Source organism: Macaca nemestrina, chromosome 13 (assembly GCF_043159975.1).
Source record: "Macaca nemestrina isolate mMacNem1 chromosome 13, mMacNem.hap1, whole genome shotgun sequence".
Taxonomy (NCBI): Eukaryota; Metazoa; Chordata; class Mammalia; order Primates; family Cercopithecidae; genus Macaca; species Macaca nemestrina.
The window spans coordinates 18911805-18930747 of record NC_092137.1 but is presented as its reverse complement, the minus strand read 5'-3'; the positions used below and the strand labels follow the sequence as shown (position 1 = coordinate 18930747).

At 36.1% G+C, this 18943-nt stretch overlaps 1 long non-coding RNA gene across 1 annotated transcript; it reads right to left on the bottom strand.

Moving 5' to 3' along the window:
* Positions 1-1022: 1022 nt before the first annotated feature.
* On the bottom strand, positions 1023-18435 carry LOC139357777 (uncharacterized). The gene is made up of 4 exons (XR_011611529.1): positions 18313-18435; positions 18071-18125; positions 2839-3034; positions 1023-1724 (listed from the first exon to the last, which is right to left on the bottom strand). It is a non-coding gene; the product is annotated as an uncharacterized lncRNA (long non-coding RNA).
* Between the last annotated feature and the right edge of the window lie 508 nt (positions 18436-18943).

The window sequence follows — 18943 nt, the reverse complement described above, 5'->3', positions numbered from 1 at the left end:
AAGAACAAAAAGCATTATCTTTAAAAATGTTGTATTAAAATTATCTACCGACAATGCCCACTCCTTTTCCTCTCTGGCTGTATCTCGTGCCCAGGTGCTCCATGAGTGTTGAACACATCCCACTGCCAAAAGTTGATAAAAGTGCAGAACAGTTGTTAAGGAATGCATTTCAATGCAGTAAGCTTTTCCTCTTTAAAGGCCCAAGGAAAGGGGTAGAAAGCAAGATGGTCATCTCATCAATTCAACCTCAGCCGTGCTGAGAGCCACGGTGGTCCTCACCCACGTAGAATCTGCGATGCACTGCCCCTGCCCTGGCCATTCTGGATCATCGCTTTTGTTCTCAGGAGGTCTTCCTGGCAGCTCAGGGATTCTCAGTGGCCACAGGCCCCAGGGTTCCTCAGGACATAGCTCTGGGCTTCTCTGTAGCCGCAGGGGCAGCCAGAGTTCTCAAGGCCCAGGACTATATTAGGAAATATATGCGCCAGGGGAACAACAAACATGTTTGTTTCTTCCAGCACAGTCTGCGCTGCTTATCTCAGACACCTCCCTTTCTTCAGCAGAAATCACAGCCCTGGGAGGAATGTTCCCTTAGGGTTTGGGAAGCTTTTACTCCATCTAAATGAGGTCTTGCCCTTGGTATTTGTGAAATCTTTTCAAAAGGAATTATTTCTCTAAGGCCAACGGACAGTGTTTGAATTATTTCTCTGGGGCCGACAATCTTTAAAATACCAAATGAGAGCCGCTGTGTAAAGGAGGCATTCCTGAAGTTGAGCAAGATAGCTTTCTTACCTTTCATTCATTTGCTTGAAGGACCATCAGCCACAGATGACATCTATTTGGTTTGCTGTTAATCACTGTGCTCAGGGCAGTAAGAGTTCTGTGCCATTGGAGAGAGAAGACAGACAGCATTTGAGTCCATGTCTTTGCTCCGCTCATTATTCACAACGCTTGGTGCTTATACAATGCTCTAAACCAGGGGGCCTGAGTCCACCCACCACACCCCAGACACACCTGCTCCCCAGGACTCACTCTTCCCTGTTCTTTCATGAAATGTGGCACAGTCCATGACTTTCCTTATGCACCTGCCATTAATGAAAATTCCTTAATTCGCTGCTAGCCACAAAACAGTATTGTTTCGGTAAGGAAAATGTTAAGTCATTTGTAGTAGTCAAAACTCCAAATTTCACTTAAAGTTATAGTTATCCTTTCCCAGTTTGGGCCTTTTGCAGGCAAAGCCTTGTAGTGGGAAAGGGAACTGCGGTGGGTGTCTTCTCCAGTTTCCTGCTTTCTGTTTGTACCCTTCTTCCTCCAGCTGAGAGCCAAGGCTGCCGATTTCTTCCCCCAGGAATGGAGAGAGCAAAGAGATGTGAGGTAAATGGCAGGAAAGGCCTTATTCAACTGGTATTCTTGGATTTGCTGTCAATACTCTCTGGGTTCTTTCTCTTCTGGATGCTTCTGTGGGATCTTTGAAAGGTCTTCTCCCATCACTAATGATCTCTCCTTGCAGTTATCTTCCAGCTGGTCCCTAAAACCTCACATTTCAGCCTGAGGGCAACTGCAAGAAGCTCTGTCCTCAGCACCTCCTTTCCCTCCAGGTGGCCTCTTGGGCAGGACTGAAGACAATCCCCGGTGAACACTCTTTCCTGTAGCTCACACATGGTCTCTTTGGGGTTGCTTCACAACTTTCTCTAGAATGTTGTTCTTAAGATCTTTTGTCTGAAAATCTTGGATGAAACAGAGACAGGATCTCATTTTAATACTACAATAACAATCCAGTTCATACTTGCCTACCAATTTTTTATTTACAAGTGCTTTGAAAGCCATCTATGTGTGAAGATGAAAAGGTCAAATAAGGCAGCAAGAAGACTTAATTGAAGGAGTGTTTGATTCAGTGAATCCAGATGTAAGCCTAGAGTAGGGAGCTTTTGTGTTGAGAGGGTGCTCGGGGCTCTGACACCTCTTGTTTTCTTCTAACCAAAATGCATGAAGGCCAAGAAAATTCCTATCTCCTAAGCCATGTAGCCCATTTAGACACTCTTGCAACACTGTGGCACAAATAAAGGGCATTGCATCACTTTCATTTTTAGATTCTATGGAGGTATTGTACCAGAAATGGAACAGAGAAAGTTTTAGGAATACAGCCATGCCTTGCTTAACAATGGAGATACATTGTGAGAAATGCATTGTTAGGCAATTTCATTCTTATGCAAGCATTACAGAGTGTACTCACACAAATTTAGATGGCATAGCCCACTACATGCCTAGGCTATATGGAAAAGCTCATTGCTTCTAGGCTGCAAACCTGGACAGCAGGTTACTGTGCTGAATACTGTAGGCAATTATAACACAATGGTAAGCATTTGTGTATCTAAACATATCTAAATATAGAAAAGGTACAGTAAAAATACAGTATAAAAGATAAACACTGTATGCTTGCATAGAGCACTTACTATGAATGAAGCTTACAGAATTGGAAGTTGCTCTGAGTCAGTCAGTGAGTGGGTGGTGAGTGAATGTGAATACACAGGACACTAATGTACACCACTGTAGACTTTATTAACACTGTACACTTAGGCAACACTAAATTTATGAAAAAAATTCTTCAGTAATAACATTAGTTTGTTGTAACTTTTTAACTTCATATACCTCTTAATTTTTTAACTTTTTGACTCTTTTGTAATCATACTTAGCTTAAAACACAAATACATTGTATAATTGTACAAAAATATTTTCTTACTTAAGTCCTTATTTTTAAGCTTTTTTCTATGTGTAATTTTTTTCTATTTTTTAAGCTTATTTGTTAAAAACTAAGACACACACACAGGAGCTTAGGCCTACCTAGGTTCAGGATCATTAATATCATTGTCTTCCACCTCCACATCTGATTCCACTGGAAGGTCTTCAGAGGCAATGATATGCATGGTGCTAGCATCTCCTGTGACAACAATGCCTTTTTCTAGAATCCTTCCTGAAGGACCTGCCTGCAGCTTTTTTACAGTTAACTTTTTGTTGCTGTTACAAGTAGGAGTACACTCTGAAATAATGATGAAAAACGTAGTGTAGTAAATACATAAGCAGGTAACATAGGCATTTATCACCACTATCATCAAGTATTATCTACTGTATATAATTGTATATGCTATTTTTTTATATAATTGGTAGTGCAGGAGATCTGTCTGCACCAGCATCACCACAAACACATGAGTAATTCATTATGCTATGATGTATGGCAGCTATGATGTCATTAGGTGATAGGAAATTTTCAGCTCCATTATCTTATGGAATAAGATATTGACATTGTCTATGCAGTTTGTCATTGACCAACATGTCCTTATGTGTTGCATGGCAGTATAGGTGATGAAGTTATATTTTAAACAATTGATGAAGGAAAATTACAAACAAAATTATGGACAACTTGGCAACCAATCAATCAGTTCAAATAAAATAATCCAGAAAGATAAAAATAGTCATGACAATTAAGTGACTTACATGAGAAATTATGAATATTCCTGGGTATTCAAGAAGTACTCATTGATAGAAAATGAAGACCTGCACGAGAATGAGGACATAACTACAACCTAACCTTTTCTCTTCAAACTTTTTCTCTGCCTGGTAGGAGGTTTTTGTTGTTAATACCTCCATGACCTAGAGATAGCTGAATGTCACTAAGGGTGGTACATGCATACATTTTACCATACAGAGTTGCGTCTAGAATCATATGCCACAACAGGGTTCTAGAACACTTCAAATCATCCTTTGATGGTCTTTGCAAAGTCTTGAGCTAAAATAATGCCTTCCAGCATTGCTCTGGAGAGGGGTCTGGCCAATATTTGCAAATCATTACCCTACACTGACCAAATGAGGGATGCTGCTTATGAAAATTCACCTGAATGTGTTCTAATCTTGTTTTCTTATGCTGCACCTTTGACACTTCACAGAATTATTTTATCTGACTCTTAAAATGCCTTTATGAAGTATTAATATTTTAGATAAAATAACAAGGTTTATAAAGGTTAAATTATTTCCTCAAGATCATATCAAAGAGGCAGAGATGATCGTATTTGCCCTTCTTTAATAATATCTCAATTATGCAGAATGTAACAAAAGAATTCAAAATAGAAACCTCCCCATCAATCATCTATTGAATTTTACAGCTTTGTTACTCAAAGATTCCTGCTTCATAGATGAAAACGTGCTAAGTCACACAGCTGATAAGTGGGAGAAATCCTAAATCAGTCTAAGGCTTTCTCTACAATATAACATTGCATTGTGTATATTTTTCTTTCTAAAAATATGTAATTTCTTTATTTAATTTTTAGGTAATTTCAAAATTACACTTACTATGAAATGCATAAGTGTGGCTGTCACCTACTCCTAATCTCTACCCTCTTACTTCCTCATTTAACCAGCCAGCAGCTTGAACCACAAGACAGAATGAATTAAAAATCCAGTGTAAGTACTTTTTGTTTATATCAATTTCAGTGCTGGCCCCCAACATACAAACCAATATCAACAGTTTGAAATTACTGTGTTAACATTTTCTGTTTCTAAACTAAGCTAAACATCAGAGCAAATTGTATTGCAACACCGATTTGTTTTAATTCCAACTACAACTGAGATTCTTATCCAAGACATGTTAAACTTTCCCATAGTTACCCGTATAATGAAGGAATTAAGTTCATGGACTATACTGGCTTACAAATTTGAGTAAAAGTGAAAAAAACTTACAATTTTTTTACAACTCAACAATCTTTTTTCCCTATTAAATTACTTTCCTCTGTCTCAGATAAAAAAAATCATTATGTTTCATCCAGTAAGCATTCCATTTTAGCTTACAATGTGTAGCAATAGCCCTCAGTGGAAATATATTAGCAAGAAGATTTTTATAAAGTTGATATTTAAAAATCCTATTATCAAATTTATGGTAAAATAAAGAATAATCTACATATACTCTACCCTTGTGCAAATAGACAAGAAAAAATCTAATCATTTAAAGTTTTCTTTTTAATATTTCATGATATGGTAACTGAAGTTCTCCTTCGAATACAAGATTATATGTTTTCCACCCTTACTCATTTTCTCAGGGGTCATTTAACTTTCTCCTGGCATAAAATTAAACCCTTGGAAGGAAAATTTTCCTAAAAATTAGAAAAACTGCCTTTGGACTAAATCTATTCCTAGTTGGTTCTCATAGTCATATAGTTGTAAGTACACACTTTAATGCTAAACATGCTTATTAGAGGATCATATAAAATAGAAAAATCTGAAAACAAAATAAAATTTCTTTGGAAAAGACCGATTAAATACATTATGACAGAACGCTACAATGTAATATTATTCACTACTTTAAAAAAACCTATAAAAGATCTTTTTATGACCTGAGATATTGCTCATGAAATGGAGTTTTTTTTTTTTTTTTCTTTTTTGTTTTAATTATACTTCCAGTTCTGGGATGCATGTGCAGAACATGCAGGTTTGTTACATAGGTATACATGTGCCATGGTGGTTTGCTGCACCCATCAACCCGTCATCTACATTTCTCCTAAAGCTATCCCTCCCCTGGCACTCCACCCCATGACAGGCCCTAGTGTGTGATATTCCCCTCCCTGTGTCCATGTGTTCTCATTATTCAATTCCCACTTATGAGTGCGAACATGTGGTATTTGGTTTTCTGTTTCTGTGTTAGTTTGCTGAGAATGATGGTTTCCAGCTTCATCCATGTCCTTGCAAAGGACATGAACTCATCCTTTTTTATGGCTGCATAGTATTCCATGGTGTATATGGGCCACATTTTCTTAATCCAGTCTATCACTGATGGATATTTGGGTTGGTTCCAAGTCTTTGCTATTGTGAATAGTGCTGCAATAAACATATGTGTGCATGTGTCTTTATACTAGAATGATTTATCATCCTTTGGTTATATACCCGGTAATGGGATGGCTGGGTCAAATGGTATTTCCAGTTCTAGATCCTTCAGGAATCACCACATTGTCTTCTACAATGGTTGAACTAATTTACACTCCCACCGACTGTGTAAAAGCGTTCCTATTTCTCCACATCCTCTCCAGCATCTGTTGTTTCCTGACTTTTTAATGATTGCCATTCTAACTGGTGTGAGATGGTATCTCATTGTGGTTTGATTTGCATTTCTCTAATGACCAGTGATGAAGAGCTTTTTTTTCATGTTTGTTGGCTGCATAAATGTCTTCTTTTAAGAAGAGTCTGTTCATATCCTTCGTCCACTTTTTGATGGAGTTGTTTGTTTTTGTCTTGTAAATTTGTTCAAGTTCTTTATTGATTCTGGATATTAGCCCTTTGTCAGGATACACGGCAAAACTTTTCTCACATTCTGTAGGTTGCCTGTTCACTCTGATGGTAGTTTCTTTTGTTCTGCTGAAGCTCTTTAGTCAAATTAGATCCCATTTGTCAATTTTTGGCTTTTATTGCAATTGCTTTTGGTGTTTTCCTCATGAAGTCTTTGCCCATGCCTATGTCCTGAATGGTACTGCCTAGGTTTTCTTCTAGGGTTTTTATGGTCTTAGGTCTTAACATTCACAACTTTAATCCATCTTGAGTTAATTTTTGTATATGGTGTAAGGAAAGGGTCCAGTTTCAGTTTTCTCCGTATGGCTAGCCAGTTTTCCCAACAGCATTTATTCAATAAGGAAACCTTTTAACATTGGTTTTTTTTTTGTCAGGTTGATGGAACATAACTCAAAATAATAAGAGCTATTTATGACAAATCCTCAGCCAATATAATACTGAATGGGCAAAAGCTGGAAGCATTGCCTTTGAAAACCGGCACAAGACAAGGATGACCTCTCTCACCGTTCCTATTCAACATGGTATTGGAAGTTCTGGCCAGGGCAATCAGGCAAGGGAAAGAAATAAGGGTTATTCAAATAGGAAGAGAGTAAGTCAAATTATCTCTGCAGATGATATGATTGTATATTTAGAAAACCCCATTGTCTCAGCCCCAGAACTCCTTAAGCTGATAAGCAACTTCAGCAAAGTCTCAGGATACAAAATCAATGTGCAAAAATCACAAGCATTCCTATACACCAATAATAGACAAACAGAGAGCCAAATCATGAGCAAATTATCATACACAATTATTACAAAGAGAATATAATACCTAGGAATACAACTTAGAAGAGATGTGAAGGACCTCTTCAAGGAGAACCACAAACCATTGCTCAAGGAGATAAGAGAGGACACAAACAAATGGGAAAACATTCCATGCTCATGGATAGAAAGAATCAATATCATGAAAATGGCCATGCTGCCCAAAGTAATTTATAAATTTCATGCCATTTCCATCAAGCTACCATTGACTTTCTTCACAGAATTAGAAAAAACTACACTAAATTTCATATGGAACCAAAAAAGAGCCCACATAGCCAAGACAATCTTAAGCAAAAAGAACAAATCTGGAGGCATCATGCTACCTGACTTCAAACTATACTACAAGGCTGCAATATACCAAAACAGCATGGTACTGGCACCAAAACAGATGTATAGACCAATGGAACAGAACAGAGGTCTCAGAAATAGCACCACACATCTACAACCATCTGATTTTTGAAATGGGGTTAATTTTTAAAAGCTTATTATAAGAAACATACTACATGTTATCAGCTGCAAGATGCACATTTTCACCTCTTAACATTTCTAGAATCTGAACGCATCTTGAAATCCATGGTGTACAATTGTTGTAGGCCAGGTAGCAGTGGTGGCATCATTGTTTTTGCTGGCACATGTTTGAGCTTGGCTGCTATTTCTGGTGTAATGATTGGATAACTGCCATTTCTCATTGTTTCAGTCAACAAACCATTCAAGGACAACTTGTGGAAGAAATATGAATCCCGGTTATTACTTAAAAATCTTACATAAACTCTTGCTTCTAATAGTGAAAAGTGTGCTAGCAACAAAGCTCACACAAAATGAAGCACTGAAAGCTTTCCTCACTAAAACTGGAAGCAAGACAAGGATGCATATTCCCACCGCTATTATTTAAAATAGGAATGGAAGTCTTAGCCATGTAACAAAGCCAGAATTAAAACAAAAAAGCCCTACATATTGAAAATAAATAAATAAAACTATCTCTATTTGCAGAAGGCATGATTATCTATATAAAAAATATTTTAAAATCTACCAAAAAAATCTAGTTCCTTGAATGAATATAGTGGTAAAACAGGATCATAGAGTACATGGGAAATCCATAAACATCAATCATATTTCTACTAGCATTAATGATAATTGGAATTCAACATTAAAAATACAATGCTATGTGCAATAGCTCCCCCCAAAAACTTAGCTATAAATCTCACAAAATATGTATAAAATCTACATGCTGAGAAATGCAAAATACTGATGAAAAAATTAAAGAAGACCCAAATAAATAGAAGACATATATGTTCATGTATTGAAAGATCCAGTATAGTGAAGATGTCAGTTCCTCTTAAACTTGTCAATTGTTTTAAAACTATTTCAAGCATAGTGCCAGAAAGACATTTTGTAGATATAGACAAGCTGATTTTAAACTTTATGTGGAAAGGCACAAGGATTAGAATAGCCAAAACAATTTTGGAAAAGAAAAATAAAATTGGGGTAGTCATTCTACCCAATTACAAGATTTACTCTAATGCTACAATATCTAACCTAGTGAAAATACAGACAAAGAAATAAATGAAACAGAATAGAGCCTCCAGAAATAGACCTGCTCTAATATGGTCAATCAATTTTTGACCAAGTTTTAAGAAACAATTTAACAAAGAAAGACTAGTCTTTTCAACAGTGTTGGAACAATTAACATACATATCCAAACGATATACCTTAACATAATTTTTATACAAAAATTAACTCAGAATGAACCATGGGCAAATATAAAATGTGAACCAATTAACCTTTTCTACTCTTTTTGTTCTGGAATAAATACTTTTAAAAAATGAACAAAAAGAGAGGTTTAGGCAAGTGGGTACTGATTGTCCTGATTTTGCAAAAGCAAAGGATCTTATCCATGGATATGACATGATGAGGTGATTTATTGAACTTGGAACTCCCTGAAGACAAATTTAGTTCTTATTACTCACACCTATCCTCCCACCAGATGATTCTTCAAGATACACACATCAGGAATAATCTGCAAAGCAATAATCAACTTGAGATTATTTCTGGCAACTGTATCACGGTTGGAGAATTACCCACAACATTTTTTAAAAAATGAATTGTTATCTTTATTGGGAAAGAGAATACTGCCTATGGCTTTGCCTTTTTAAAACTCTCAAATTCCGGAATGTGATGAGAAATCCAATATTTCAGAAAAGGTGTAACAATGCTAGTGGTGGATTCGCATTTGTTTTCTATCTCTGCCCCCTCATGCACATACATTTCCAAATGCGGGCTCTGGGAAACCAAAGGCAACCCTTCTCTTTCTGAACTCCATCAGTAATGACTCCAGTAACAATAACTGTCAGGGGCTGGAATAGTAAACATTTTGTAAAAGCAAATGGCTTCCAAATGTGCACTTTCTCCGTGAGCATGTCCCTTGTGAGCCTGATTCAGAAAGCCGGAGCAGGTAAAAGCACCAAGTCCAAAGCCTGATGACAGGATCAAGCAGCTGAAACCTGTGACTGGTAACCTCAACCCCATCTGCAATCTCTTCTCTCTTTCCACTCCAAGGTGAGTTTACTTGGCCTGTTGATTTGATCTACAAGACTGGCCCTTTATGAGTTTTGTGTACTGTGTTTATCCTGGGAACCATTTACCAAGCCACTAGTATCTAAGTACAACCTGGCCTACTGGCAGGGGGATTGCTAGGTGGAGGGGAGTAGATGATCAGCTCCCTTGACCTTTGGGTCTCCTATCTAGAAGAAAGTATTTTAATTTTACTAAGACTTAGTATCTATGTTTTCAGAATGGCCACTTAATCTCTGGAAATTAACACTAGGACTAAATCAAGAGCCCCAAAGCTATTTATTTACTTGTCTTATGGGAACCCACCGTATTATGTAATATTCATAAAATGCAATATATACCACTAGACTTAAAAACAATGGTTTCAAAAATTTTGAGTATGTAATTAAGGAAAAGGGTAGTGACAAAAGAATTATGTACCATTTTATTAAAGCACTCTCTAATGGGGATGTCTGCGTTAAATGGAAACCATATAGGAGCACAATAGCAACTTTTATTGCTAGGTAGTGGGATTATTAGTGATTTTTATTTTTTAGGTTATAATCATGAACCGGATGATGACATTTTGGTCAACAACAGGCCACATATATGACCCCGATTCCATAAGATTGCAATACTCTAGTTTTATTGCACCTTTTCTATGTTTAGGCACACAAATACTTGTCATTGTGTTAGAATGGCCTATGGTATTCAATACAGAAACATGCTGCCCAGGGTTATAGCCTACGAACAATAGGCTATACTAAATAGGTAGGTGTGTAGTAGGCTATACCATCTAGGTTTGTACCAGTACATTCTATAATATTCACAGAATGACGAAACCACTTAATAATGCATTCCTCAGAACACATCCTCGTCATTAAGGGATGCATGACTGTATTTATGTGTTCTCAATTTTATTGCCTACAACATATATATATATTTTTAAATCTTGAAAAGTAACACTTCAAAACATAACTATTATCTCTACATTTTGGAAATAGATCAGATTTTTATATCTTTCTATAGTGGGATCATTCTACTCTCCTGTAGTTACAAGTTATCAATTAAAGATGTATCATTTTATAATTAAAATACTAAACTGAAGGATTTTTATTGGCATCTTAGTGAAAAGGAAAGTGTTTTATTGTATCTTATTAAATAATTGTTTTAATCCTCCCCAAAAGCACTTTCCTTGGCACATCCTGGCTTAGTGTCTTGGGGACTCTGGTGTTTGGGGTTGCCGCCTTTCAACTTTCTCCTTCATTCCTAGGGAATTTCCTTGTTTTTCCCTGCTGACGAAAAGTGTTCTGTGGAAACAAGGGGCCAGCTCATGTTGCAGAACTAAAAGGATTGTTTTAAAAAGCAGATAATTTCTCATCTAACTGCACAGCTTCTGGCCACCAGAGCAGCTGAATGAAGCTTGAAAAACTCAGGGACATCCAAAGGTGCTTGCAATAAGTAAAGCAAAACAGTGCACACTCCCCAGCCAGGGGGCTCAAGGCCCCACCACAAACAGCTTCACTCAAGCCTGCAGCTGCTGGCTGTTTTCTATGAGAGCTGGGACAAGATGCACTGGGCCGGGACCTCTGCGTAACTTACACAGATGCTGGGCCTTTTGCAAAGTCTGCTGGACATACACCATCTTCAAAGAACCCCCACCCCATACATCCCTTTGAAGAACTTGCTTTACTCAGGACGAAATATCAAGATTCTTGCTGTTTAACTTTCACAGGAAGCCAAGGCACTGATAAATGAGAGCTCATCCATACATGTTTTCACTCTGTTACCTAAGAAACTATCTTCAAAACAGAAGTCCTCATAAATACTCTGGAGATGCATCAGACACTCTCCGGTGCTGCGCGACACTGTGTATATTGTTTGGCAAGTGTTCATGGGGGAAGATAAACTAGCACATCTTGCCAGGATTCTATTACTCTTGACCCTGACCTTGGCTGGAGGCTGTTTCCAGTTACACTCCATCTTAAAGAAAGACAGCGCCTACTCTTTCCCTAAGATTCCCTCTTCCCTTCTCTTTTCAGTTTCCCCAAGCACAATGCCTCATTGGAGGGAAGAAATATTTGTTGGCTACTGCTTTTCGTTCTTAGCTTTCTCATCTGAACACCGACACTCAAATGATACCATGAAACCTTTAGGTAATGGAGGCTCACTGTTAGAAAGCACTTGATCTTTGCACAATATTGCTCACTGTGATTATTTTCTTCCCTTGAGTCATGACTCAGCTTAACAGTGCCCTCTCTGCAATACGAAGTTCCTCAGGTTCCAACGTATGGTCTACCAGGGTAGTATTTTCCATCCCTCACTCCCACCAGCTCAGGCTAGGCTCACTTCAGACATTCTCCAGGGGAAAAAGTAAGTTTCTCATTGAGATGGCACCATAAACTACAAAGCTTGGGGAGACTCATGGGGTGCGGCTGAAGGCTTCACGCACAGATGTTTTTCTATATAGTAATTGTAACTGAAGCAGAATACTACAATTTTGAGAGGCTCGGGTTTAATAGTACCCTTAAAAGTGAAAATAATGGCTGTATTGGTCCGTTCTTGCACTGTTATAAAGACATATCTGAGACTGGGTAATTTATAAAAAAGATTTGATGGTCTCACAGTCCTGCAGGCTCTATGGGAAGCACGATGCTGACATCTGCTTGGATTCTGAGGAGGTCTCAGGAAATTTACAAATGTGGCAGAAAATGAAGGGAAAGCAGGCTCATCTTACATGGCTGGAGTGGGAGGAAGGTGGCGGGAGGTGCTACACACTTTCAAACAACCAGATCTCAGGAGAATTCACTCACTATTACGAGAACAGCGCCCAGTGGGAAATCTGCTCCGAAAATCCAATCACCTCCCACCAGGCCCTACCTCCAATATTGGGCATTACAATTCTACATGAGATTTCAGAGGGGATGCAGAGTCAAACCTATCAATGGCTAATATTAATATTTATCAAGCAGTTACAATATGTTTTTTACATGTATCTCATTTTATTCTTAAAATAATTCAATGTAGTAAGTATTATCCCAACTTCACTTATGAGAAAACAAAAGCTTGATGTGGATAAGTAATGGTCCTGTGGGAAATTAAATGGTAACTGACAAAACAAGGTTTGAATCCAGATTGTTCCATTCCACAGATTGGATTCCCCGCACCCTGGCTCTGCTCCACTGTAACATGACATGACACTGAGAGATCTGAAACAGTTGGAAAAAAGTGAAAATTATGAGGAATAAAGTATCCTCATGCAATTGCCTAATATTTGAGATTTGTTTTACTCTTACAGCAAAATGTGAACCTCTAAGTTGTTAGATATTATTTAAAAATATTCATGAGATGCATTCTCATACATAGGGACCCTATTATTTCCCTATGTAGAGATACAAAAATCTAACCTAATTCTAAAATATAGAGATAACTGTTACATTTTTGAGTGTTGCTGCTTTCAAGTCTTTTAAAAAAGTGCTCTAGGCAAAAACTTGAGAACACAGAAATAGTATGGAAAATAAAAATCCCTAGTAATCTCACCACCCAGTAATAAAAGTGCCCCCCCCTTTTTTTTTTAACCTATATGTTGTTTTGGTTTAATGCAGACGTCCCTCATCATAGAGTGCAGTATTGACATGGTTCATAACTCTTTTACCGCTGTCTTTTTCCTTAGTCACATCTTTAACATTTTTGAAAACACGATTCTTAAATCCAGCTGATACACATTTTCTGAATAGTACATAATTTATTTATCTATTGTTCTCTTCTTGAGCATTTGGATTTTTGCTGTATTTTCACATAGTGACCAAACGGGTACGTAAGAAATACTTCTACATATTTGTCAGAGTCCAGAGTGCTAACCATTTTTCTCCCCAGTGAAATAAGCAGGGCAGAGAATCTAAACAGGTTTAAGACCTTATATGAACAATGCCAATTTGTCACACAATTAAGGTATTTTAAATTTCCTTAGGTGGCCTACAGGAGTCTGCATTTGCCTACACATCCACCTCAACAGATGGTGTCAATCTCTGCTAATATGACAGGCAAAGAATGGTTATCTCTAATTTTTTAAGAACGTTTGTGGAATTAAATTTGTTTCCATATGTATTTTGAGTGTTTTAAAAATTGTTCTTCATTTTCTGTTTCATTGTTTTGCCCATTTAATAAAAGAAACTTTAAAAATTTAATTCTAAAGATACTTAGAATATTAATGTGTTAAGGTTAAACTTTGACAAAAATATTTTCCCAAGTTTTTGCCTTGGAGTTTCTGTATGCAATATATGTTGATGGAATTTTTTTTGTGTGATAAGATACATCAATTTTATTATAATTTATTTATTTTGCTGTTATTTAATTGGTTGTCATTTTCTTTGTGTGTGTGCCTGTGTGTGTGTAAAAAGCCTTCCATACTTCAAAATTGGGTACCTAGTTACTTATTTTTTTTTATAGTTTATTCACAGGTTTCTCTTTTTGTATTTAATTTTATATTAATTTAAAATTAATAGTGACATATGAAATGAGTTAGAAGTTTAACTATGTATTTTCCCCAACTAGTTGTCCTGTTTATTTTTCGTGGTGAATAAAAATTAAGAAGAATGGGTATCTATAACACTCAGTGTTTTCATCCAGGGGCAGAAGGTGTTTTTTTTTTAAAATTATTTTAAAATTGTTATTAAAGTTTTATTGTATTCTTTGCATATTTTTGGCAGGCTGAATATTTTGTAGGCGTTTTTATTGTTAGTAAAAATAGACTATTTTCCAAATGTCTTCAAACTGATTTATGCATTTACATGAGAAAACTATTGGTTTTGATTTTTTGTATTATTCTAGTAACTGTAAGCTATCATTAATTCTAAAAAATTTTAGTTGAATATGTCCTGAATTTTTGTTAATATTGTTTTTCATCTAGGAACCCAAGTTATTGTTGGTAAATACCTGTGTGTGTGTGTGTGTGTGTGTGTGTGTGTGTCTGTGTGTGTGTGTGTGTTTGTATGTACATGTATTCTCTCAAAAGCAAATTCTGGTATTTGCTCTATGTATTGCTACCAAATTTACAATTATTATTTGGCCTATACGCTATGCCTTCTGCTTCTAGCACTGGACATCATTACATTAATACTATGTTAACTCCAATCTTGAATTATTAAATTGTAATCATCGATCAGGCATTTTTAAAAGAAGGATATGTGAGAGGCATATTTTCTAAACCCTAATGTATCATAAAGAGAAAGAACTTCTGTCTTTGTGGTCATCTATGATATGAACAAACTCTTTCCTTTTGTTATTCCTTATCTGTGCCTGTTGGAGTACAAATTCAATACAATAGAAGCAGAAAACTGGGATAAAAATTTCAAGGCTAGTTGGATAAGAAAAGTGTTCAGTTGCACAGGAAGGATAAGACAAATTATTTTTTATCTAGTAAATGAATCCAGCAGACTTCTTACATGGCTTCTGCTGTACATCAATTTTAAAGGTCAGGGCAGTGGTAGTACTCGTTAAATCTTAGAATATCTCCTAAATCCCCAGTTCTCTGGAGTTAGCTAAACCCAAACTGTTTAAGTCTCTGAGAACTTGTTAACCTAATTCTTTAATAATAGTGACATCCCTAAAACAAAATTTGCTCACAGTCAGCAGTCAGTAACTTCTTCTTAGCCAGGGTGGAACTCTTTTATTGCACTCTCTAAAAAGCTTATTATTTGTAAACATTACTGTATTATTCTGTTTTCAAAAGACAGGCAATAAGATATTTGTATTTCTAGAGATAATCTCAGCTGGGAAATAAGGTGCTATGTTTTTAAATAGTATATAATACAGAGTCAAATTATAAACAATTTTAATTAGTTTTAGAAGTTAACAAATATTTTTTATCATTAAGAAACTATAGAATTTTCATCTTCTAAATGAAAAAAGATTCTTTTAAAATTTTATGTTTTTAGTGAGAACACATGGGCACAGGGAAGGGAACAGCACACACTGGGTCCTGTCATGGGGTCGGGGAAGGGGGAGAAGCAGGATAAATAGCTAATGCATGTGGGGCTTAATACCTAGGCGATGGCTTGATAGATTCAGCAAACACCATGGTACACATTTACCTATGTAACAAAACTGCACGTCCTGCGTATGTACCCTGGAACTTAAAATAAAATAAAATAAAAATTTTTTAAAAGAAAAATAAATGAAAAAGAAAATTTTAAAAAGTTAAAACATTAAAAAATTATGTTCTTGATACAGAGAAAAATCCTTATTAGTTATTTTTTCTCTTGCCATGTTTATATAAATGCAAGAAAATTAAGAACCGAAAAGCAAACATGGTCTATTTCTTTCTTCACCCCACACTGTATCTCTGCATTTATTTCTATAATGGAGGAAGGTACTAGGGAAGATGATAGGGATTATGAAAAGATATATGCTGGCCAGGCACGGGGGCTCATGCCTGTAATCCCAGCACTTTGGAGGCCCAGGTGGGCAGATCACGAGGTCAGGAGTTTGAGACCAGCATGACCAACACAGTGAAACCATGTCTCTACTAAAAATACAAAAATTAGCTGGGTGTTAATCTCAGCTACTCAGGAGGCTGAGGCAGGAGAATTGCTTGAACCCGAGAGGCCGAGGTTGCAGTGAGTCGAGATCGCTCCATTGCACTCCAGCCTGGGCAATAGAGCCAGACACCGTCTCAAATAAACAAACAAACAAACAAACAAACAAAAATATATATACACACATATGTGTGTGTGTGTGTGTGTGTGTATACACATATATATGAGAGCAAGAAATTTCACATCCTTAAGAGAAATGACACTAAGCATTGACAGGAAAAAAAAAAAAAAAACCCTAAACTGGAATGTTGAAGTTCAAACTAGCCTTAAGGAGATAAATCTACATAATCTTACTTTAAATCTCAATCTAGAATAGAATATTTTAGGAGATATTGAATTAAAGAAAGAAAAAAAATGTAGGGGTAGATCACACTTCAATTTGCAATAGATAAAGTTGACTAATAAAGGAATGAGACTGTGCCTTAATGTCTACACATTAAGGTAATCAAAACAATGTAACATAAGAAAGTCCAAATTAGACTCAAGAATCCAGAAAGCATTTTATAAATGATAAAGATGGCACGACAAATTATTGGTGGAGGATAAAGAGTAGAAATGATATTCAGAAAACTAGCAGCTAATTAGGGAAAAAAATAAAGTAAAACCCCACTTCATTCATCACATCACAATAAACTCAAATTGATCAAAGAAAATGAAAATAAAATATATATGGATAAAAGCTCAGAGTGGTGAAGATGACTCTAAGAATGACATAAAATGCAAAATTGATTAAATTGATAATTTAAATCATTAGAAACATAATGAAGTGAAAAGACAAATGGCAAACAGAAAAAAACATACGTGCATCATAGATGATCAAACATTGAGCTGATAAATATAAAATATAAACAACTCTTAAAAATCAAATGGCAAATAATTGACCCAGGAAAAATATGAGCAAAGAATATAAACAGGAAAGCACTGTGTAAGAAATACAAACAACCAATAGATACATAGAAAAACGTCAACCTCCTTACTAATAAAATACATATAAATTAAAGTAACAATGAAATAATAGCATGTTTGACATAGAGACTGACAAAGATAATCAATTTTGCCAAAATTTGATGTTGATAAGGATATCAGGAAAATACCTTGCTATTTACTACTGGTAGGAACATAATAAAAATTAATTTTTGAGTAGAAATTAGAGATATAAATCAAACAAATATCCATGATTTTTATTCTATGAAACATGATGTTCATTGTAAATTATTTATATTTTCATACTAATAAAACATAAGGAATACTCAAATAGTCTAATAATAACAAATAAATCTTTTATAATACAATCATGCAATAGATTATTATGTCCCATTAAAAATGAGGAAAATAAGGTAGATTTTATGCATATACTCACATAAAAAAATGCCCAAAATATTTTGTTAATTTAGAAATAAAAGGTTCATAATAATCCATTTTGTATAATTTTATTTCTCTTTTTTATTTTTCTTGAGATGGAGTTTCACTCTTGTCACCCAGGTTAGAGTGCCATGGCACGATCTCAGCTCACTGCCACCTCCACCTCCCGGGTTCAAGTGATTCCCCTGCCTCCTCCTCCCTAGTAGCTGAGATTACAGGTTCCCACCACCATGCCCAGCTAATTTTTGTATTTTTAGTAGAGACGGGATTTCATCATGTTGGCCAGGGTGGTCTCAAACTCCTGACCTCAGATGATCCACCTGCTTTGGCCTCCCAAAGTGCTGGGATTACAGGCGTGAGCCACAACGCCTGTCCTGCATGATTTCATTTCTGCTTTGCAAAAGCATGTATATTTTACAACTGCACTCACGACTCACCTCTTTCTCTTTCTTATCTCTGTCTCTATCTCTCCATAGTCTGCATTGGAAATATCTGAAAAAACACCAAAATTTATCTGCGATTATTAGGGATATGTGAATTTAGTGGACTATCACCTTTAGATAATATATTGCTATATTTTATGACTTTTTACTATGGGAAATATTTTTACTTAAAAATGTCAAATATTTTAAAAGAAAACATTATTAAAAATATGTGGAAACATGGAAAATGAATATACTTCATTTGTTTTGGAGGTATACTTGGGAGAATTGCTTTGTTTTTTCATTTATTGACATCTCCAATTGCTACAACATCCTTTGTGTTATAAACCATGGAAGATGATGAATTGGAATCGACACCAATAGCTAACTTCCTTCTACTTGGCCTGTTACTGGAGAGGTTGAAACCTAAAATGACATTCCCAAATTCCTTGGCAGGTAAGCTTTCAGATGTCATTTAGCTTTGATCATTTAGATTTACTCATGTGAAATCTACAGACTTCTAAGCATTCAAACTGCAAGGATGATGATGAAGATGGTGATGATTATGATGGTGATTATTGTGGTGGTGATGGTAACGGTGGTGGTGACAATTGTCTGCAGCAGCATCAGCAGATGTCCTAGTGATGAGTAGCTGCCTTCCTAAGAATTAATATAATTTAGGTCACCCAGTTTGCCACTTCTGGAGCTGGCAGCAGTAGTAGCAATTTCTCACTTCAGTGTTTTCCTGATAATAAAAGTCTCTGAATTGCCCTGGGTCTGCTTAAGTCAGAGTTTGTTTCTTCAAACATTCAAAGGATTCTTCTAAGCTGGGTAATATTCACCAATGAGTCTCCTTGTTCTTAAACTAGAGTGTTGTCTAGTACCTAA